Here is a 23,481-nt window from a genome sequence, read left to right as displayed (position 1 = left end):
CCCAGTGCAGAGAGAGTACCCCGGAGTGGGGACACCCTAGCCCCCGTCCTAGGTGACCACAGCAGGTTTGGGGGTCAAGCCCCCCAGGAATTCTGGGCCCAGCCTTGTTGGGGTTACGAGGACTCTGCCAGACAGGAGAGTGGAAGGGGAGTCCTCAAGGGCAGGGAGGCCACTGGGTAAAGGAAGCGGGAGCGAGGACTCAGATCCTTTCGCTAGCCCACTTCACCGGGGTAGTGCAGAAGCCAGGAAAGTTCCCTACAATAGCGGGACTATTGCCCCACTTACAATTGCATCACAACCCACATCGCCCAGTCACTCACCTCTTAAAATTGACTGAGAGATACGGGATTTAGCAATGGCAGAATACAGATTATCTCTTGAGAGAATTTCATCTTTTTCCAGTTAAATTAAAAAGTCAAACTACAAGGGTCATGAGTGAAAAGAGACTAGCCACATTAGTGCCTAGTAATTACCAGGATGCATTTATTAGACTACTAGCGCTATTCATATTAATTAGGTAATTGGATGAATGTTGCATATACAGCAAGCCCTACAGTTCAAAGGTACTTAATAGAAGCACAAAGGTATGGCATTACTTAATTCTCTACAGCTTCACAATATATCCATTCTAGCTATACTACCCTTTTAGAATACTAAATTTAAAAAATACTAGCAGCGTTGAGGTACAAATGTTATTTCCTGCAGATTGAAAGGGCACAGTTCTTAGTTAATTGGGGGAGATGAACATGGCTCTAAGTAATCTTTTTGCTTCCTCTGATCCTGGAGCCAAATCAGTCACTGATGTAAGTTAGTGCAGAAACAAGTCTGCTATAATTTTTGCCAGGGGTTGGTAGACCACACTGAACTATAGGCCTGCCCCTCCAGCTCCAGAACTATAGGCCTACCCCTCCAGCTCCAGAATTGTATGTTTTGAATGTTTGTCATGGGACAACAGTTTTCGCTGGTGAAAATAGATCTCTTTTCCAAACTCAGGGAAAGTGATAAAGCCATAAAAAACTTATTCTACATTTGGTAAGAACATATTTATTTATTTATGTATTTATTTTACACTGGGGCAACTCTCACTGGCATAAAACCAAAGTAACAGAGTAGAGTCTCAGGCCTACGGTTTCCATTTTAAAAGATTAATTGAGCTATTTGACTTTTCTCCCTTACACCTTTTCTGGGGAAATATTTGTGACACTCTGTACCTCGGGGGGAACACCCAGCACCCCCATGTTGATCCTTGTAAAATGATTGTGTGGTATCCAATCCAATATTTTATAGGCAAGATCAATTTACAAAACCTGGCTAAAACAAGGGTTCAGTTAGGGATGAGGATGAGGTTTGTCGGATAATGTAACAGCCACTACTGATTAACTCAAATTTTCAGAAGTAACCATCTAGTAGGAGGAAGCACATTCTAACCAAACATCCGTCTCTCTCTCTCTCTCTCCCAATAGCACCCTGCATTGTGGCACTTGTAGATATATCCATCTAGCAACAGTTGCTAATTAGGAAAGGGTCTCATCCTCTCATGGCTATTTCTATACACCAGAGCCTTCTGGGAGAGCATATGTTGTTAATAGCTTCCAGTGTGGTATGAGAAGCCTGTAATAGGATACTGTCAGGATGGTTCAAGTAGGAAATTAAGATTTACATCCAAAGCAGCAATCTGACACAGCATGTTGGACAAAATGGCCCGGAAAAGTGTGGTGTGTGTACTTCATCACACTGACAGCAAACAGGTTATTGTCCATCTTACCAGCGGAAAAGTTCAATTGCATCAGCCTAGAAGAAACAGAATTGGACGCTGATCAGTCACTCATTAACTGCCAATGCTGCAATGCCCATTGGGCATTGAGTGAAAGTACAACAGCCACCCCTTGCTGGAGCAACCCCTGGAGTAGCAATTTGAGAACAAAAACATATGGCCTTCAACTTTCTTTACACCACTTCCTGGCCAGAACATTTCATAGAATCATAGTATCATAGAATATCAGGGTTGGAAGGGACCTCAGGAGGTCATCTAGTCCAACTCCCTGCTCAAAAGCAGGACCCATCCCCAATTAAATCATCCCAGCCAGGGCTTTGTCAAGCCTGACCTTAAAAACTCCTAAGGAAGGAGATTCCACCACCTCCCTAGGCAACGCATTCCAGTGTTTCACCACCCTCCTAGTGAAAAAGTTGTTCCTAATTTCCAACCTAAACCTCCCCCACAGCAACTTGAGACCATTACTCCTTGTCCTGTCCTCTTCCACCACTGAGAATAGTCTAGAACCATCTCTCTGGAACCACCTCTCAGGTAGTTGAAAGCAGCTATCAAATCCCCCCTCATTCTTCTCTTCCGCAGACTAAACAATCCCAGTTCCCTCAGCCTCTTCTCATAAGTCATGTGTGCCAGACCCCTAATCATTTTTGTTGCCCTTCGCTGGACTCTTTCCAATTTATCCACATCCTTCTTGTAGTGTGGGGCCCAAAACTGGACACAGTACTCCAGATGAGGCCTCACCTCTCGAATAGAGGGGAACGATCACGTCCCTCGATCTGCTCGCTATGCCCCTACTTGTACATCCCAAAATGCCATTGGCCTTCTTGGCAACAAGGGCACACTGCTGACTCATACCCAGCTTCTCGTCCACTGTCACCCCTAGGTCCTTTTCCGCAGAACTGCTGCCTAGCCATTCGGTCCCTACTCTGTAGCTGTGCATTGGGTTCTTCCGTCCTAAGTGCAGGACCCTGCACTTATCCTCGTTGAACCTCATCAGATTTCTTTTGGCCCAATCCTCCAATTTGTCTAGGTCCCTCTGTATCCTATCCCTGCCCTCCAGCATATCTACCACTCCTCCCAGTTTAGTATCATCCGCAAATTTGCTGAGAGTGCAATCCAAACCATCCTCCAGATCATTTATGAAGATATTGAAGAAAACCGGCCCAGGACCGACCCCTGGGGCACTCCACTTGACACCGGCTGCCAACTAGACATGGAGCCATTGATCACTACCCATTGAGCCCGACAATCTAGCCAACTTTCTACCCACCTTATAGTGCATTCATCCAGCCCATACTTCTTTAACTTGCTGACAAGAATACTGTGGGAGACCGTATAAAAGCTTTGCTAAAGTCAAGATACAATACATCCACTGCTTTCCCTTCATCCACAGAACCATTAATCTCATCATAGAAGGTGATTAGATTAGTCAGGCATGACCTTCCCTTGGTGAATCCATGCTGACTGTTCCTGATCACTTTCCTCTCATGTAAGTGCTTCAGGATTGATTCTTTGAGGACCTGCTCCATGATTTTTCCGGGGACTGAAGTGAGGCTGACTGTCCTGTCGTTCCCAGGATCCTCCTTCTTCCCTTTTTTAAAGATGGGCACTACATTAGCCTTTTTCCAGTCATCCGGGACTTCCCTCGTTCGCCACGAGTCTGCAATCACAGCCGCCAGTTCCTTTAGCACTCTCGGATGCAACTCGTCTGGCCCCATGGACTTGTGCATGTCCAGCTTTTCTAAATAGTCCCTAACCACCTCTTTCTCCACAGGGGGCTGGCCATCTATTCCCCATGTTGTGATGCCCAGCGCAGCAGTCTGGGAGCTGACCTTGTTCGTGAAGACAGAGACAAAAAAAGCATTGAGTACATTAGCTTTTTCCACATCCTCTGTCACTAGGTTGCCTCCCTCATTCATTAAGGGACCCACACTTTCCTTGGCATTCCTTTCACTTTCAGAGAAGGCTCAGATATCAATATTCAGATTTTGCAGCTTCTCAAAGAGGAGGACAGCTTTAGCTATTTCTAACATTCCAGGCACCAATTTTATATCGACTGCCAACACACAGGGTACCAGAATGGCCCTTTAACAAGGTTTCAATAGTAATTTTTGCCTCAGAGGCAAATAAACTCTTGGGTATTTCAGCTAAAAGGTCAGTTGACCAGATTGTTGCACACATCTTGTCTCTCTAATATCCTGAGACCAACATAACTTCAACAACATTGAATATAACAAAAGAGAGAAGCAGGTTTTTTTCTTTTTTAAAATATCTTTGTTTGTTCCTGCTACCAAATGTTAATTAATTATTATAATTAGGTTTGATGCATGCTCTGTATTAAGCAGTAGTACACCACGCTCAACACAGTCTATGCACTATATATAAAGTAGTTTTAAAATGTACACTGTAATAATTGACAAAAGTATATAAGGCCATCTTTGAAGACACACAAACAGAGATAAGGTTTGCCTCAACCTTCACTCTGTTTCCTGACTTTTTGTTGTGTGATTTCTTGGGGTAGAGATCATCTTTTTGATCTAGTGTGCACAGCGCCTAGGACAATGGGATCCTGGTCTATGTCTGAGGTTCCTAGGCACTACAGTAATACAAATAATAATCATATGAATATGTAATATTGCTTCAATGGTAGATTGCTGCACAAAATCCATAATAGCATATGGAAGTGTTCACTATCTGTTAAACTGATGATCCATTTGAGAAGTGGAATTCAACATGCACTTTTAAACATCTCACCTGCACTCAGCTTTTCAGTGCAGCACTACCGGAACTATTTGAAAATGCCCTAGCAGCTTCAGACAACTGCCCTTTCATTATTTAGCTATTGTTTTTGAAAGGAGCCTGACAGCGAAATATTTCCTTCTACTGTGATCCAGTACAGTCATGTTGTGGCTAAATACAGAAAAGAAGAGCGCCCGTATAGGGTTTTACTAAATCAGGGAAAGTTTGTTTATAGCCAAGGCCTTGGACATCTCTTTTGTCCATCTTTTTACTGTACCTTGTCTTTTCTATTTCATTTCATGAGCTGCACTTAGCATTAAGGTATCCTAAACTGCTAGAAGTTTTCTTCCTACTGTTTTCAAAATAATCAAATAGTATCAGCAAACCATTCAGGGATACATGGCTGGGGAGCTGGAGGAAATGACTCATTTTAATTCTTCAGCCCCTGTAAAGCTTTGGCTCTTCAACTCACATTTCATTCGACAAAGACAAATATGTTTCATTCCCAGGAACCTTACAAGTCTCCCCACACATACTGAAGTTTCTGTCAATCACTCTTCATTGTTTGGCCCCTATGAAGCAGTGTGTAAACAATATTTTCATAAATTAAGATTCACTTCAGCTTAATTGCTTCTTGTTCATCTACAGAGAGAATGAAAAAGTGTTATTCCTTTTCTGTTTACTGACTGTGGGCCTGTTTGCTTGAATCCTTTTCACAGCTGTATTTTCCAACATATCCTAAGACATTACCATACGTGTTTATTTGGCATATTTTGAGTGAAAGCAGAAACTTTAAAGCAGTGGCACTTTGAAAAACAAAGATTTAATATGGTTCTTTGTGCAAAATGCAACTTTAAATTAAAAAAAAAATGTTGGCATGAAAGATGTAGGCTTTCAAGAATTATATTCCCCTATCACAAAAAAAGCTATGCTCTCTTTATCACCTAAGCAGGTACAGCATTTCAAGGCACATAGTAAACTTCTAAAGTCCTTGTTTAGGGAAGGGAAGATGGTAATTTCATTAATGCACAGGACTGCTTATAGGGCTGTTAAATAGGGGGGGGGGGTTTAAAGGTGACTTACAGTTATTTTGTGAAAAACAGCATATTCAGGTCACTTTCACATGTGGGTGGGTATTATGTAAAGGTCATAATTGTTCAAAGGGGTGCAAGCTATTCACAAAGACCTTCAAGAATCCCCAAAGTTTGACAAATTTCAACATAAATCAGAACATTCTTACCAAAATATATAATAGATTGTTTGTTACTATCATCCTGTTTTAAAAGAATAGAACATCCAGTCAGGGAGTGGAAAAATGCCATGCAGCTTAGCTGACCATCATCATTATGAATAGCAAATAGAAACTAGTCAAAGCAATCAGTTAGCAATAAACTTCCTGGCTGAAATTGTATTAATTTTGCCAAGTTATTTAGGCCTAATTTTTTGAAAATTCTTACTCAGTTTTAGAGTGGCCAGTTTGAGACATGCAAGGTAAAATCATAGCTCCATTAAAATCGAAGGCAACCTGTGGACTTCAATGTGTCCAGGATTTCTCTTGCATAGTGTGTTATTCAGAGATGTTGAGCACCTAAAGCTCTCACTGAAGTAAATTGTAATTGTGGCTCTCCAGCATTCCTGAAGATTGGGGTTTAGAGAACTCAAATGGGGAAGTTGAGTATCACGGTGTCCTGAAATAGGTCACAGATGTGAGTGCCAATCACAGTTTGGACTGTGAGAAAACTGGGCAGACACACCCAAACTGGAAGTATACGTTATAATTAGATTTCACCAAACCAGTAACAAATGGGTACTCCTGGATCACTACATTAGTTTTTCCCTGGAGCCATAGACAGTTACCCTTGGGCTCGCTAGCCCCTACTTTGCCACCCAGACAGACTGGACTTTATGATGAGAGGTTATTAAAAGCAAAACCACTACATACTAGGTTCTTCCAGCCCCCAATGGCCAGTCACTTTTCCTAGGTCAAGGTATACTTCAGATCTCACCAAAGACAATGCCGAAGCCAATTCCTTTCTTAAATTAAAAAGATTTATTAGCTAAGAAAAAGAAATGAGTTTTGTTGAGAGGTTAAAGCAAGCAAATCCATTATAGGTGAATTAAAGGTTGTAAGTTCATTATGATAGCACAGGTGCAGTAATTTGCTGGTTTCCTATAGTCTCTTAAGGTTGCCCAAATATGAGTTTGGGGACCTCTGGCTTGCATCTGGTGTCCCCCCGACAGCATCCAAATGGATCAGAGATGTAGGATCGTTCCCAGGGCACACTTTTATAGATGAAAACAGACAGGCAAACATTTCTAGCACAGCATGGATCCATAGACTTCCCACTGTTGAACACAATGATCCACTCTTCATTTACAGTTCTAAGGCTGGTCCATCAGCAGGCGATTAGTGTCTTGCTGCAGCCGCACTGCCTCCTGTTGGGCGGCTGCCTGGACACGAGTAGCCTCCTGCTGGGCAGCCGTGGCTTGTATCAGTGCCCGCACTACCTCCTCCATTGTGGTGAAAAACAATAAAAATAGACCCACTTCCCTTTTTTTTTTCCCTTCCTTCCAAACACTCTCCCTCTTCCGCTGTGCTGTGGACACCAGATCCCACTTTCGACACCAGTTGTGACAAAGTTCCTGCTCTACCTTGGTGGGTCTTGCGCTTATTGGCGGATTTGCTCGACTTGGAGCTTCACGGCCGCCCTCAACGTGACCGTTTTTCTGAACCCACAGTCCAGGTCGACTCCTCCTGTGTCTGACCAGGAGTTGGGAGGATTTGGGGGGAACCCGGGACCGCCCTCTACTCCGGGTTCCAGCCCAGGGCCCTGTGGAATGCAGCTGTCTAGAGAGCCTCCTGGAACAGCTGTGTGACAGCTACAACTCCCTGGGCTACTTCCCCATGGCCTCCTCCGAACACCTTCTGTGTCCTCACCACAGGACCTTCCTCCTGGTGTCTGTTAACGCTTGTACACCTCAGTCCTCCAACAGTCCGCGCTCTCACTCTCAGCTTCTAGGGCCTCTTGCTCCCAGTTCCTCACACGCACACCACAAACTGCAGTGAGCTCCTTTTTAAACCCAGGTGCCCTGATTAGCCTGCCTTAATTGATTCTAGCAGCTTCTTGATTGGCTTCAGGTTTTCTAATCACCCTGTCTTAATTAGCTCCAGAAGGTTCCTGTTTGTTCTGGAACGCACCCGCCCGAGCTGAAGAAATTCATGGACAAGAAGCTGTCACTGAAGTTAAATGGTGGCCGACATGTCCAAGGGATATTGCGAGGGTTTGACCCCTTCATGAATCTAGTGATAGACGAGTGTGTGGAGATGGCACAAGGTGGACAACAGAACACTATAGGGATGGTGGTAATACGAGGAAACAGCATCATTATGTTAGAAGCCTTGGAACGAGTATAGATTAACCAGTGAACTCCTGCCTAGCGCTGTGATAAACCTCCCCTTAACTCCAGCTGTCTTGTTAATGAATGAGGAGTCTTCAGGAACTGTACATTCCTCATGTAAACTTATTTTTGTTAAATACATTTTGTAATGGTTAACAAAAAAAAAAAAAAAAAAAAACCTCTCCTGTTGGGAAACGGAACGTCCTTTGCTTGCTCCTCAGCTATCTGCTTTCTATTCTTTCCTAAAGCCCTCTGGCCTCGATTTTTCTTACTTTTTGAACCTGCCTTAGTCCCCCCTCAACCAGGCCAGATGCTTTTTTTGCTTTGTTTTGATTCTTTGTTTTTTTTTCCCGTCTACGTGCTGGTCAGCCCTCAGCTTGCCGCCAGCACCTGGCGCCCCGACGCCTGCTTTCGGGCGCAGCTATTTGTCTCAGCTGAGCCCCCCGGAGGAGAGGGGGGGAGATTGCCAATTTTGCTGTCCGGAGGGGGGAGTGGAAACCCCCAGACCCAGCTGTTTTGCTGGCAGCTCGGACTTTACAACATTCTCAGCATGCCAGAAGCCTTGGAACACAGCCCACACAGCTGGAGAAGAAGATTTCAGAAGACAGGAGAAATAATCCAGGAGAGCTATAAATCATTGTGAAGGGGGCCGTAAAACTGAGTAATTTTCTGAATTATACTCTCGTGGGGGGAGTTTGACTGTGGTTTACTTGCGTTTGTGGCGGCACAGGGGGTGTGGCGTGGAGACCCCCACCCCCGATCCATCGGTGCCCCTAACTCCCCCACCCTTACTACAACTGTTACGGCCCCCCCGCCGTCCGTCCCTGCTGGCAACCTGCCATCTCCCTTCAGATCCATCTGTTCGCTTTGAACTTTGCCTTTCGGGCCGGATATAACAGCCGACCAAACGAGACTCTTTGGACAAACGTGCGTGGGTCTGCACCCCCCCCACCAGATTGCTTATCCCACAGTTTGCCCCTATTACCGGACCCCGATTTTGTTCCCCCCCCCTCCCAGTCCAACCCCTTCGGCTTTCCCCCACCCCCCTGCCTGCAGCACATAGGGAGGAGCGGCTACTCCGCTTCTCCCTTCCTCCTCCTCCTTCCGGTGTCTCCCCGTCTCTCCCTGCTCACAATGGCGGCGAATGAGAGGGGCGAGGCTCCTTTAACAAAATCAGTTGTCCCTCCCCCACCACCACCCCTGCCCGACCCCCAAGGTCCTCCCCCCACCACTATTGTTAAGATACTTGCCACCCCGCCCCGCTGGGCACCGGCAGCAGGAGGCACCAGGGTGATTGCTGCTGCTGCTGCACCCACCGCCCCCCCAGATTCTAGGAAACCCTCCCCGGTTGGCCAGAAGGGCCAGGGCGGGTGGAAAGGAAAGGGCCCCGCTAAAACCACTAAGCCCTCCATGGCAGGGGCTGCCCCCACCGCTGCGGCCTCGTCATCAACCGTGGCGCCCCTCCCAGCGTTTCCCTCCACCAGCTCTGCGATTGTCCCTCCCCTGGCCCCCAGGACGTATGCCCGGGCGGCAGCGGGCTCCCCGCTGCCTGCCGCCTCGTCATCTCGCCCCCCCCGCCTCTGCCACCATCACCAGCGGCCGGGGCCCTTTCCCCGCCTTGACCAGGAAGCACGGTGTCCGTTGCCTCCTGGTGCCCGCCTCGCCCCACGTGGAGACATACATGCAGGCGTTGGCGAAAGTGGTAGGACCCACGGCTATTGTGGCGGCCTCCAAGATGTATGGGAAGGTCGTTTTTTTCTTTGCCTCTGAGGATGCCGCCCAGGAGGCGGTAGAGAGGGGCCTGACGGTGGGGGCGGTGTTTGTCCCCCTAGAACCGTTAGAAGACCTGGGCGTTCGCCTCGTCCTTACCTCCGTTCCTCTCTTCTTACCCAATGCTGCCCTGTTACCTGCTCTTTCCACCCTGTCATCAGCCCTCTCCCGTTGGGCTGCAAGGACCCCACCCTCCGTCACATTTTTTCGTTCCGCCGGCAAGTGCAGCTTCTACCACCGGCAGGGGCGCGTGACGAAGAGGCGCTTGAGGGGTCCTTTCTAGTCCCCTACCAGGGAGCCCGCTATCGTGTCTTTTATTCTACCGGAGAGGCCCGGTGCTACCTCTGCCATTCAGCGGGGTATGTCCGCAGAGACTGCCCTTTGGCCCGGGGGGGAGGGGCACCCGAAACCCCCGAGACCCGGCAGGACATCGGCCCCGTCGCTGCCGACGCCCCTGGCTGCCCAGCACCTGAAACCAGCCCTCCTCCTACTCGACCGATCGCTGCTCCCGTCCGGGCCCAAGAGATACCTTCCCTACAACGCCCGGGCGAGCAAGGGAGTTTCATGGAGGAGGATGTGGCAAGGATATTACCGGGTATAGGAAAGGGCCCGCCCCAAGGAGAAACCCCCACCCCTCATGCTGCCTCACCGCTACCTCCCCGAACCCCTGAACCATCGCCTCCGCCCCCTGACACGATCCCTGTTAGCCAGCCCCCAGATGATGATATGGAGGGCTGGACCCGAGTCCAGGGGAAGCGAGGCAAGCGGAAGGCTCAAGCTCCGCTGCATCCATCCGACGCGGAAGCCCCCCGGAAGACCAGGAAAGGGGGCACTGCTATTGAGCCTCCCACCATGGCCACGAGCGAGATCCATCCGCTGGTGTCGGGAGGGGAAGACGGACTGGCATTGGAGGGCAGAATCCCCCCTCCACGGGAGACCCTCCCCTCCGAGACTTATGAGGACGCCCCTTCTGCCTGGATACCACCCGAACCCCCCGCGGACCCCGAGGCGACCGTTGAGGCGAGCCCTAGAGGAGAGGCCCCCGGGGTGGCAGGACCTGGCCTCTCCCCCGTGTACGCGGAGATTGAGGCCCTAGATTTGACCCCGGTCACTCAGGGAGGGGATGATCTGCTGCCGGCTGGCCTCGAGCTGGTCAATCTTACCTCAGCCTCCCTTTCCCCATGCTCCCTCCCGCTAATTGCCTTCCCGGGTGAGCGCCCTGCAGAAGGTGGTCCACCACCTGATGCCATGGCTGCTAAGACCACCATGGAGCCAGTGCCTAGCATTATTGGGAGCCCCCTCCCTTACCCCTTAACCCTTGACTCTGCTCAGGAGGCACTTTCTTTTAGCTGCTTGCCTCCTGAACCCCAGAGCCTTACCCCTGCCCCTGCCCCCACCCCTGTCCCTGCCCAAGTCCCCTCCTCCTGCAATGCTAATGCTGCCCCTGGGGTAATTTCCTTTCCGCCTTTCGCAGATTCCCCTCAGGGAGCAGTCTTTGCTCTTTCTAGCCACGACACATTAGGAGTGGCAATTTTTCCCCTGCCATCCCCCTCCACCCCAAGGCGTGAAATGAATTTAATAACCCCAGCCTGTCAGACGCCCCGTCGGTGGTCCGCACCCTGTCTACCCGCCTTAGCGGACCACGAGGCTGTATTAAGAGTCCCACCAGGGAACACCTCGGAAATTGTAACCCCACCCCACCCATGAGCTGCGGCATGCACTACGGAAGTTCCTAGAACACACCCGTGGTGCCCACAATAGGGTACAGCTGGCTCTTCAGCTATGGGGGGACTTTGACCAAATCCTCCAGGCCACAAGGGCCCTTATAAAGGAGGGCAGGGGGCAAGGAAAGCGCGGTGCTGCGGCCTACGAGCGAGCCCGCAGCTTCCGACACGATCTACTGATCCACGGGATGGGTCACGGGTTGCTGCGCAACCCACCAGGGGCCATGAACACCCCCGCCAACAAGAAACCCCCACCCCCCCAGCCCTCTGCATGACACCTCTTGTTATTGCGACCCTGAATACCAGGGGCTGTAGGATGGCTCTCCGCAGGTCCCAGGTGCTCTCTTACCTTCGGGAAGGGGGGTACTCTGTAGTTTTCCTGCAGGAGATCCATGCGGACCTGGCCGCCGAGGACAGGTGGCGGCTGGAGTGGGGGGACGGGGTATACTTTAGCCACTTCGCTACTTGGCAAGCTGGAGTGGCGACCCTGTTCTCCCACAACCTACGGTCCGAGGTGCTGGGGTCACTGAGGCCGTGCCGGGCCACCTGCTGCACCTTCAAGTCCGTATGGAGGGGCTCTTGGTCAATCTTGTTAACATCTATGCCCCGCAAATGAGCTCCAGGCGGCCACAATTTTATCAGCGGGTGTCCAACTTTCTCGGCACCCTGGATACGCACGAGTGCCTGGTCCTGGGAGGGGACTTTAACACCACCCTCGAGGAACGGGACCGCTCCGGGGCCGAGCCAAGCCCAGCCGCCGCGAATATTCTCCAAGGGATAGTTGAACATCACTCCCTAGTGGACGTCTGGTGTGACCATCACCCAGATGACACTTCCACGTTCACCTTTGTCCGGGTGGAGGCCCATCGGTCACACCACTCTCAGTTGGACCGTATTTACTTATCCCGTTTCCATCTTTCACAGGCCTACTCCTCCGCCATTCGGCCGGCCCCATTCTCCGATCATCATTCAGTCACCGTAACGGTCTCCCTCCGTGCAGAGAGACCAGGGCCGGCCTATTGGCACTTTAATAACAGCCTGTTGGAGGACGAGAGCTTCGTGATGTCCTTCCGGGAGTTTTGGCTGGCCTGGTGAGAGCAGTGGCGTGCCTTTCCCTCGGTGCAGCTATGGTGGGATCTCGGGAAGGTACGTGCCAAGCTCTTCTGCCGTGACTACACTCGGGGCACCAGCCGACGGCGAAATGCGGCGATAGAGCAGTTGGAACGGGAGGTCTTAGAGATGGAGAGGCGCCTGGCCGCCAACCCCGAGGACCCGTCCCTCTGCGGAGCGTGCCGGGAGAAGTGGGAGGAGCTCCGGGCCCTCGAGGACCATCGGGCCCGAGGTGCCTTCGTTCGGTCCCGCATCCGCCTCCTTCGGGAGATGGACCGCGGCTCCCGCTTCTTCTATGCCCTGGAGAAAACGAGGGGGGCCAAGAAACACGTCACCTGCCTTCTTGTGGAAGACAGCACCCCCCACACGGATCCGGAGGAGATGTGTGGGAGGGCCCGTGACTTCTACACAAGCCTTTTCTCCCCGGATCCAACCAATCCAGGCGCTTGCGGGGTGTTCTGGGAGGAACTCCCCACGGTCAGCGTGGGCGACCGAGACCGACTAGAGCTGTGTCTCACCCTGGCCGAGTGCTCGGAAGCCCTCTGTTGCATGCCCACCAATAAATCTCCAGGCATGGACGGGCTGACCGTGGAGTTTTACCGCGTGTTCTGGGACATTCTCGGCCCAGACCTAGTCACCGTCTGGGCTGAGTCCTTGCAAAGCGGGGTCCTCCCTCTGTCATGCAGGCGAGCGGTGCTCGCTTTGCTGCCGAAGAAGGGGGACCTCCGCGATCTACGAAACTGGCGTCCCGTCTCACTCCTTAGCACGGATTACAAAATCGTAGCGAAAGCAATCTCGCTGCGGCTAGGGTCCGTGATGGCGGACGTGGTCAACCGGCAGCTCTTTTATCTCTGTCAGAGAGGTTTTCCACGAGACCTCTCCGGGCTGCCGATCTTCTACCAGGACCTCCTGAAACTGTTTTCAGCAACCAGGTCCGTGGCGGCCACCGTGGGAGCAGATCTCCTCACGGAGCCCCTGCTACACAACCCCCAGTTCCGTGTGCAGGTGGCGGAGTCCTGCTCAGTGCGCCAGAAGTTGGTCCTGTCAGAAGTCAGTTACCTTCTGTTTGCATTGTTTTGTTGCATAGCTGTTCTGTTTCCTTTGGTAATTTTTGTAAGTGTTACCAATAAACTTCTTTTCTGTTTAAAAAAAAAAACAGAACAAAAAAACAAAAAACAAACCTTCCCTGCTCCCTTACCCAGGGAAAAGGGACCTTCTTCGCTTGCTGCTCAGCTATCTGCTTTCTATTCTCTCCTAAAGCCCCTGGCCTGGATTTTTCTTACTTTTTGACCCTGCTTCAGTTCCCCCGCCCCTGACCGGGCCAGATGCTTTTTCTTCTTTTTTTTTTGCTGTTTTTCTGCTGCCGTTCGAGTGCTGGTCGGCTGCCAGCTTGCTGCCAGCCCCCCCCCCCCCCATGGTTGCCCTCGGATACTGCTACTGCTTTAGCTGAAACCCCGGGGTGGGGGAATGCCGACCCACTCCCCGGAGGAAGGGAGTGGAAGCCCTCAGACCCAGCCATTTGCTGTTTTTGTGGACCCGTAATTAATCAACAGTTTATTTTTTTCTTCTTATCTGCTTGGCATTTCTGGAATGATCCACAAATCCCAGAAGAGAAGACAGCCGACAGAGACATTGCCCAGGGAAGCTACAAATCATCATGGAGGGGGCCGTAAGACTGAGTAACTTTTGAACTGTACTCTCGTGTGGGGGGAGTTTGACTGTGTCTTAACTGCATTTGTAGGGGCACAGGGGTGTGGCACGGAGCTGTCCCCCCCGGTCCATCGGTGCCCCCCCCAACACTACTACAACCATCACAGCCCCCCCGCCGTCCATCCCTGCTGGCAACTTGCCATCTGCCTCTGGATTTAGCTGCTTGCTCTGAATTTCGTCATCCGGACCAGATACAACAGCCGGCCAAATGAGACTCTTTGGACAAACGTGCGTGGGTCCACGTTCCACCCCCCCCCCCCCCCCCGCCCCTGGACTGCCCACCCCACAGTTTGCCCCCACTACCTGACCCGAAGTCCTGTTTCCTCCCCCTGTCCGACCCATTTGGCCCACCCCCCGCCGCCCTCAGCCCAGCAGGAGAAGTGGTTAATCTGCTTCCCCCTCCCCACTCCTCCTTCTGGTGCCTCCCCGTCTCTCCCTGCTCACAATGGTGGGGAATGAGAGGGGTGAGGTTCCTCTAACAACCTCAGCTGCCCCTCTCCCACCTACCCCCCTGCCCAACCTCCAAGCCTCCCCCCGCCTACTGCTGCCAAAACACCTGCCACCGCCCCCGCTGGGTCATCGGCAGCAGGAGGCACTGGGGCGACTACTGCCGCCACTACGCCCACTGCCCCCCCAGATTCTAGGAGAGCCCCCCCAGTTGGCCGGAAAGGCCAGGGTGTGAAGAAGGGAAAGGGGCCCCACTACAATCACCAGGCCCCCCATGGCAGGGGCTGCCCTCACCGCTGTGGCCTCGTCATAGACCATGGCATCTCTCCCTGCTGTTCCCTCCACCAGCTCTCCGAGCGTCCCTCCCCCAACCCCCAGGGCATATGCCCGAGCGGTAGCAGCCCCCCCACCACCTGTCGCCTCGTCATCTCGCCCACGCACTGCCTCTGCTACCATCAGTAGCGGCCGGGGCCCCTTCCCCACCATGACCAGGAAGCACGGCATCCGTTGCCTCCTGGTGCCCGCCTCGCCCCACGTGGAGACATATGTGCAGGCATTGGCGAGGGTGGTAGGACCCATGGCTATTGTCGCGGCCTCCAAAATGTACGGGAAGGTGGTCTTTTTCTTAGCATCGGAGGCTGCCGCCCAGGAGGCGGTGCAGAAGGGCCTGGTGGTGGTGGGGGGTGTTCGTTCCCCTGGAACCGCTAGAGGACCTGGGCATCTGCCTAGTCGTGACCTCCGTCCCTCCTTTTCTACCCAATGCCCCCTGTTACGCGCTCTCCCCACCCTGGGGAAACCTGTTTCTGTCATCAGCCCTCTCCCGTTGGGCTGCAAGGACCCCACTCTCCGTCACGTCCTTTTGTTCTGCCGGCAAGTGCAGCTTCTACCGCCGCCGGCGGCGCGTGACGGAGAGGCGCTCGAGGGGTCCTTCCTAGTCCCCTGCCAGGGAGCCCTCTATCGGGTCTTTTACTCTACAGGAGAGGCCCGGTGCTACCTTTGCCGATCAGCGGGGCATGTCCGAAGAGACTGCCCCTTGGCCAGGTGGGGAGGGGCACCCGAGACCCTGCAGGACATCGGCTCCATCGTTGCCGATGCCCCTGGCTGCCCGGTACCTGAAACCACCTCTCCTCCTGCTCGATCCACCGCTGCTCCTGCCCGGGCCCAAGAGACACCTCCCCTACAACGCCCGGACGAGCAAGGGAGCCCCACCCTTGCTGTTAACAATCTGGCAGAGCCTATGGAGGAGGATGCAGCAAAGATATGACCGGGCATAGGAGAGGGCCTGCCCCACGGAGAACCACCCCCCCGATGCTGCCTCACCGTTACCCCCCCGAGTCCCTGAACCATCGCCTCTGCCCCCCGACACGACCCCTGCTAACCAGCCCCCAGACGATGCTATGGAAGTCTGGACTCTAGTCCAGGGAAAGTGAGGCAAGAGGAAGGCTCGAGCTCCGCTGCACCCATCTGATGCGGAGGCCCCCCGAAGACCAGGAAGGGAGGCACTGACACTGAGCCTTCCACTATGCTCACGAGTGAGATTCTTCTGCCGGTGTTGGGAGGGGAAGATAAAATAGTACTCCCCCTCCATGGGAGACCCTCCCCTCTGAGACCCCAGAGGAAGCCCCTTCTGCCCGAATATCACCCAAACCTCCCGCGAATCCCGAAGCGACCGTCGTAGCGGGCACCAGAGGGGAGACCTCCGGGGTGGCAGAAGATGACCTCTTCTCCATGTATGAGGAGATCGAGGCCCTAGGTTTGACCCCGGTCACCCAGGGAGAGAATGACCTACTGCCGGCTGGCCTCGATCTGGGCAACCTTACCCCAGTCCCCATTTCCCCATGCTCCCTCCCCTTAACCGCCCTCCCGGGCGGGCACCCTACAGAAGGTGGTCCACCACCTGATGCCATGGCTGCCAAATCCACCACAGAGCCTGCGCCTAGCATCACTGGGAGCCCCATCCCCACTCCCTTAACCCTCGAATCTGCTTGGGAGGCACCACCTCTCAGCTGCTTGCCTCCCGAAGCCCAGAGCCTCGCCTCTGACCCCGCCCCCACCCCGTCCCTGCCCAATCCACCTCTTCCTGCAATGCTATTGCCGCCCCTGGGGTTATTGCTTTCACGTTTGTGGGATTCCCCCCAAGGAGCAGCCTTTGCATTTTCCTGCCGCGACCCATTAGGAGCTGCAATTTTCCCTCCGCCATCCCCTTCTACCCTAAGGCTTGAGATGGACCTAATAACTTTAGCCTGTCAGATGCCCCGATGGTGGTCCGCACCCTGCCTGCCCGCCTCAGCAGACCACGAGGCTGCACCAAGAGCCCCACGAGGGAATAACCGGGAAATCGCAACCCCACCCCACCATGAGCTGCGAAAAGCATTGCGGGAGTTTTTAGAAGACAGCCGTGGCTCCCGCAACAGGGTATAGCTGGCTCTACAGGTATGGGGGACTTTGATCAACCTCTCCAGGCCACAAGGGCCCTTTTAAAGGAGGGTGGAGGGAAAGGAAGGCACGGTGCCGCGGCCTACGGGCTTGTCCGCGGCTTCCATGATGATTTACTCACTTACGGGTTGGGTCATGGATTGTTGCGCGACCCGCTGGGGGCCATGAACACTCCCGCCAACACAGAATCCCCACCCCCCCAGCCCTCCACATGATGCCTCTGATTATTGCAACTTTGAGCACCAGAGGATGCAGGATGGCTCTCCGCAGGTCCCAGGTGCTCTCTTACCTTCGGGAAGGGGGTACTCATGTGGTTTTCCTGCAGGAGACCCATATGGATCAGATCGCTGAGGACAGCTGGCGGCTGGAGTGGGGGGATGGGGTCTACTTTAGCCACTTTACGATTCGACAAGCTGGAGTGGCGACCCTGTTCTCCCCCAACCTACGGCCCGAGGTGCTAGGGGTCACTGAGGCCATGCCGAGCCACCTGCAGCATCTCCGAGTCCGTATGGAGGGGCTCGTTGTCAACCTCGTTAACATCTATGCCCTGACAATGAGCCCGAAGCGGCCACAATTCTATCAGCAGGTGTCCAACTTCCTCGGCACCCTAGATTCTCACGAGTGTCTAGTCTTGGGAGGGGACTTTAACTCCACCCTCGAGGAACAGGACCGCTCAGGGGCCGAGCTGAGCCCGGCCACCACGCACATTCTCCGAGGAATAGTCGAACATCACTCCCTAGTGGACGTCTGCTGTGACCATCACCCAGATGACACTTCCACGTTCACCTTTGTCCGGGTGGAGGCCCGTCGGTCACACCACTCTCGGTTGGACCGTATTTATTTATCCTGTTTCCATCTTTCAGAAGCCCACTCCTCCAACATTCGGCCGGCCCCATTTTCTGACCATCATCTAGCCACCATAACAGCCTCCCTCCACGCAGAGAGGCTGGGACCGGCCTATTGGCATTTTAACAACAGCCTGTTGGAGAATGAGGGCTTCGTGATGTCCTTCTGGGAGTTTTGGCTGGCCTGGCCAGAGCAGCGGCGTGCCTTTCCCTCGGCGCAGCGATGGTGGGATCTAGGGAAGGTCCGCGCCAAGCTCTTCTGCCGTGACTACACTCGGGGCACCAGCCGACGGAGAAATGCAGCGATAGAGCAGTTGGAACGGGAGGTCTTAGAGATGGAGAGGCATCTGGCTGCCAGCCCCAAGGACCCGTCCCTCTGCGGAGCGTGCCGGGAGAAGCGGGAGGAGCTCTGGGCCCTTGAGGATCATCAGGCCCGAGGTGCCTTTGTTCGATCCCGCATCCGCCTCCTTCGGGAGATGGATCACGGCTCCTGTTTCTTCTACGCCCCGGAGAAAATGAGGGGGGCCAAGAAACACGTCACCTGCCTTCTAGCAGAAGACGGCGCCCCCCTCACGGATCCGGTAGAAATGTGTGAGAGGGCCCGTGACTTCTACACAAGCCTTTTCTCCCCAGATCCGACCGATTCTGGCGCTTGCAAGGTGCTCTGGGAGGAACTCCCCACGGTCAGCGTGGGCGACCGAGACCGACTAGAGCTGCCTCTCACCCTGGCCGAGTTCTCGGAAGCCTACCGTCGCATGCCCACCAATAAATCTCCGGGCATGGACGGGCTGACCGTGGAGTTTTACCGTGTGTTCTGGGATATCCTTGGCCCAGACCTAGCCACTGTGTGGGCTGAGTCTTTGTAGGGCAGGGTCCTCCCTCTTTCGTGCAGGCGAGCGGTGCTCATCTTGTGCGAAGAAGGGGGACCTCCGCGATTTACGAAACTGGCGTCCTGTCTCACTCTTTAGAACGGGCTACAAAATCGTAGCAAAAGCAATCTCGCTGCGGCTAGGGTCCATGATCCACCCAGACCAGACCTATACTGTCCCGGGTCGCAACATTTTTGACAACCTATTTCTAGTCCGAGATCTTTCGGAACTCAGGCGTAGAGACGGTCTGTCATTCGCCCTCCTGTCTCTTGATCAGGAGAAGGCATTCGATAGAGTGGACCATAGGTACCTCCTGGGCACTCTGCAGGCATTTGGATTCAGACCTCAGTTTGTGAGTTTTCTCCAGGTGCTGTACGCTTCCGCGGAGTGTCTGGTTAGGCTCAACTGGACGCTGACCGAACCGGTCAGCTTCGGGCGAGGAGTACAGCAGGGGTGCCCCCTCTTGGGCCAGCTGTACACTCTGGCAATCGAGCCCTTCCTCTGTCTCCGCCACAGGAGGTTGACAGGGTTGGTGCTGCGGGAGCCAGAGCTGTGGCTGGTCCTGTCGGTGTACGCCGATGACGTGCTCCTAGTGGTCCAGGACCTGGGAGATTTGGCGCGGGTGGAGGCTTGCCAGGCCATCTATTCGGCAGCCTCCTCCGCCCGAGTCAACTGGGTCAAGAGCTCTGGCTTGGCGGTGGGGGACTGGTGGCAGGTGAGCTCCCTCCCACCCGCGCTTCAGACCATCCAGTGGAGCGCGGGTCCACTGCTCTACCTAGGCGTTTACCTTTCTGTCATGCACCCTTCTCCGCCAGAGAACTGGCAAAATTTAGAAGGCGGGGTGATAGAGCGGCTCCGGAAATGGACGAGGCCACTCCGATGTCTCTCCCTCCGAGGGAGAGCACTGGTGCTTAACCAACTAGTCCTGTCCACACTCTGGTACCGACGCAACACCCTGGTCCCGGCCCCGGGTTTCCTGACCAACCTCCGGACATCGATTCTAGAGTTCTTTTGGTCAGGAATGCACGGGGCCCCTGTTGGGATTCTTCATCTACCCCTGAAGGAAGGAGGGCAGGGCCTGAAGTGTCTACACACTCAGGTCCGTGTCTTCCGCCTCCAGGCCCTGCAGAGGCTCCTTTATAGTGCAGGTAGGTTGACTGGCTGGATCCCCTGACGCTCGCTCGGCGCATGGTGCTCTCCAGACCTCATACCCCCCGGTGCATACTTCAGGAGGTGAAGGCCACCTTGACGCCTGCTGCTTGGGCTTATCTCAACCGAGCCCTGCGCGAGGGCGCACCCCGCCCACCCTCTACCCCAGGCCCGCCGGAGTTTCAATTGGGCCCCTACCCCGTAGATCCCAACAAACCCCTCACCCTTTCACTGTGAGCCGGCTGCATGAACTGCAGCCGGTCAGCTTCCAAATCGTGCCATGGAAATATCTATACACACTCACGCTTCACACCCTTCACGCCCACACCCTGGTGTCCTGCCCCAATACAAAGTGGTGGGCCCTCCTTCCACCTTTGGAGGGTGAGCAACCCCGGTGGGCCAGCCTGTATTCTACCTTGGTCCCGAGGCCCGTCGGGGACATTAGTTGGAGGCTCCTTCACAGAGCTGTGAGCACGGGCGTGTTTTTGACATGGTTCACCCCCATCCCGGATACTTGCCCTTTTTGCAACGTGAGGGAAACCCTGGTGCACGTATATTTAGAGTGTGCCAGGCTGCAGCCCCTTTTCCGGCTCCTCACGAATATTTTATTACGCTTTTGGCTACACTTTTCCCCTCACCTTTTTATCTACACACTCCCCATCCGTGGCCCCACAAAATCGCGAGATCTCCTGGTTCACCTCCTCCTAGCCCTAGCTAAAACAGCCATTTATAAAACTAGAGATGGGAGGTTGGCTAATGAAGCCTCCTGCAATTGTAGGGCCATTTTCCGATCCTCAGTACAGTCACGTATCTGGGCGGAGTGCTTCTGGGCGCTGTCCACCGACTCCCTTGATGCCTTTGAGGAGCGGTGGGCGCTGTCCGAGGTTCTCTGCTCGGTGACCCCGTCCGGTTCCCTCCATCTGACCCTTTGATTGAGGGGAAGAGCGAGAGACCCAAGCCCCAGCCATTGCCACTGTGGATACCATCATCACTGTCACCTAGGAGGGGTCCTATCACACGCGGGTGTACGTCTCCCCCACCCCCAAACCGCCCACCCCGCAGCCATGCCCATCTTGTCGGGCACTCTCAGGAGAGGAATAATCGGTGACACTGGGCGTGACACTAGGTAACTCGAGGGGGGTGGAAGACGATGAGTCTCGAGGAAGCCCCCCGCTCTAAGCCACCAGGTAACTCAGGAGGGTGGAAGACCACGAGTGTCGAGGAAGCCCCCCCACTCTGGGCCCAGGCTAGCCTGAACACTTCTCCCTCCTGAAGGCTGCTGTGTTATACCTTGTGTTTGCTTTTGTTTTGTTGCATAGTTTTGCTTTATCCTTTTTGGTGATTTTTTGTAAGTGTTACACAAATAAAATTCTTTTCTGCTTCAAAAAAAAAAAATTACTCTCCTAGAGCCATCTGGCCCGGCCCTGTCACAGAACCTAAGCTCTATTTTCAAACTTGACTTGGGCACTTAGGGCCAGATTGTTAAAGGTATTTAGGTACATAAGGATGGAGGTAGATGTGGCTAATATGCTTTAAAAATCTAAACCTTAGACTCCTAAATGCCTACGTCACATTTGAAAATCGAAGTTAAGATCTTAGGTCAGTTAGTTGCTTTTGAATATTTTACCTACAATCCTAAACATTTGTAAAGTCCTTTGAGATCCAAGCATGGAAGGAGCTATGGAGTGCAATATTATACGTAATTTAATTATTTTACTTCCTATCAATAAGGTAATATTTTAATTTATTTAGGGAGACATTAAGAGGATAGCAACTTATTTTTAAACTTAAATATTTAATAGGAACACTATGTATTTATGATTCTAGTTGAGGATGTTATTAAGTTGTTCCAGTGATAATTGCTGAAATTTTATATAGTTTAAAGGTGATGTTGAACTGAAATAAGTTTCTATAAATAAATACATCTGTTTTCACTACATCCGTTAATTATGATTTATCACTAGATAAAAATGAATGCCATTTACTGATTAAAAATTAGATAAAAAGATAAACATATCTCCTTATAATCCCCATCACTATTTCCTAATCACTTGCTGAGATTGTGGACTTCCTTAGTGAAAGAAAGAGCAGTGGTCATGAAACAGAATGAACATTATTTTAGGAAGACTGATTTTGCTGTTCAGTTGGACAGATTTCCCTCACTTTGAATTGAGCAATTGTGTATACAGCCAGGACACAGGTTAACTTCATATTCACCCTGGGATATCTTTGGGTTTCCCATAGGAACATTTCAATGGAAACTGCATGTGTTTATCTAATAGAAATAATTTCACCTATATGTATTATCACAAGAGCTTATGTACAATATTTTACTGCTGATTTTGAAATTAAATGTGTTTACTGACTAAAAGAACTGTCAGAGTCTGTAATTAGTGAGGCTTTTTTAAAAAAATATTTTATTTTCTGGAGTGAGATCAACATTTCCAACTCTATTGCATAACAATCTATATTTATTTATCAATATCCCTGAATGCCACATCATTGATAGCAGGGTTTGGTAAACGATAAAATTATTAAGCTGACACAAACTAGTAATGATGGAGCCAATTATGGCTTTTATATAGACACCAGTTAAAATGAACGTGAATGTGACCCAGTAGTAACTGGAAAAGTTCTAAGTCTTAATCTCTAGCATAAGGGGAAAAAAATCCACAAACTATTGAAAGTATAGACAATCAGACTGATATCAGGAAAATGCTTTTAGTGTTACCTGGTATTGTGCTGAAACCAAAAGCTCTTGGTAACTTTACTCTTTGCGAAGAAGTGGCAGGAAATAAATCAATGGGGACATGGCTAGTTTGGCCTATAGATAGTTTTTGAACCCAGATAAACAAATGTGCTTTCACTCAAAGCTTCTACTTTAATTTAGTCTCCAGCACTTACACAAGCCCACAACAGGTGAGTACCCCAAATTAATCTCAGATTAATATTTACCCAGGGTTTAGAGGAGGTCTCAAGTGGATTTCTGAAGACGTCCTATGGCCAGCTTTCCATCTGCTGGGGAACATGGCAGGTGTCCAAGTGTTCAAGTGTCCAAGAAACTCAGATTTCTTCCTCTTTTTATATCCAATTTGTTAGTATGACATAGCTTATTCATCAAAATAGATAAACAAACAAACTGCTGAGCAGAAGCTAAGTGAGAAATATTCCAGCCTATAGTGTGTAGTTTTCCATCAGTTAACCAGCTGTATTTCACATAGAAGTAGTTAACTATTGGCAGACTTTGCATCTTGCAAAACCACATGCTATGGCAAAAAGCTCAAGTCAGGGAGGCACAGGGTCATGTTTACGCTTCGCGGTCACTCATATCCCCCGTCACCAGCTAGTCTGTTAGTTGCATTAGGCAGTTTCTGAAGCCTTTTCTCGTTGCTTTCAGCAATGAACATAACAATTGGCATTCCAGCTATGCGCAGTGGTGTACGCATGTTAATGGGCTCTGTGCTATCAAAATTTTCCCCCTCCTACAGTGCCCTCCTTTTAAAAGGGGGCTT

At 51.9% G+C, this 23,481-nt stretch overlaps 1 long non-coding RNA gene and 1 pseudogene across 2 annotated transcripts; one reads left to right on the top strand and one right to left on the bottom strand.

Moving 5' to 3' along the window:
• Positions 1-1,078: 1,078 nt before the first annotated feature.
• LOC311516025 lies at positions 1,079-23,253 on the bottom strand. Its single transcript, XR_014710295.1, has 3 exons — positions 22,925-23,253; positions 3,042-3,603; positions 1,079-1,791 (listed from the first exon to the last, which is right to left on the bottom strand). It is a non-coding gene; the product is annotated as an uncharacterized lncRNA (long non-coding RNA).
• On the top strand, positions 7,706-8,038 carry LOC311515337 (small nuclear ribonucleoprotein G pseudogene; annotated as a pseudogene). The gene has a single exon. The product of its transcript is annotated as a small nuclear ribonucleoprotein G pseudogene (transcript).
• Positions 23,254-23,481: the final 228 nt, after the last annotated feature.

Source organism: Lepidochelys olivacea, assembly GCF_965140295.1.
Source record: "Lepidochelys olivacea isolate rLepOli2 genome assembly, chromosome: 2".
Classification (NCBI taxonomy): domain Eukaryota; kingdom Metazoa; phylum Chordata; order Testudines; family Cheloniidae; genus Lepidochelys; species Lepidochelys olivacea.
The sequence above is the reverse complement of the archived record's forward strand: the minus strand, read 5'-3'. Positions and strand labels throughout refer to the sequence as shown.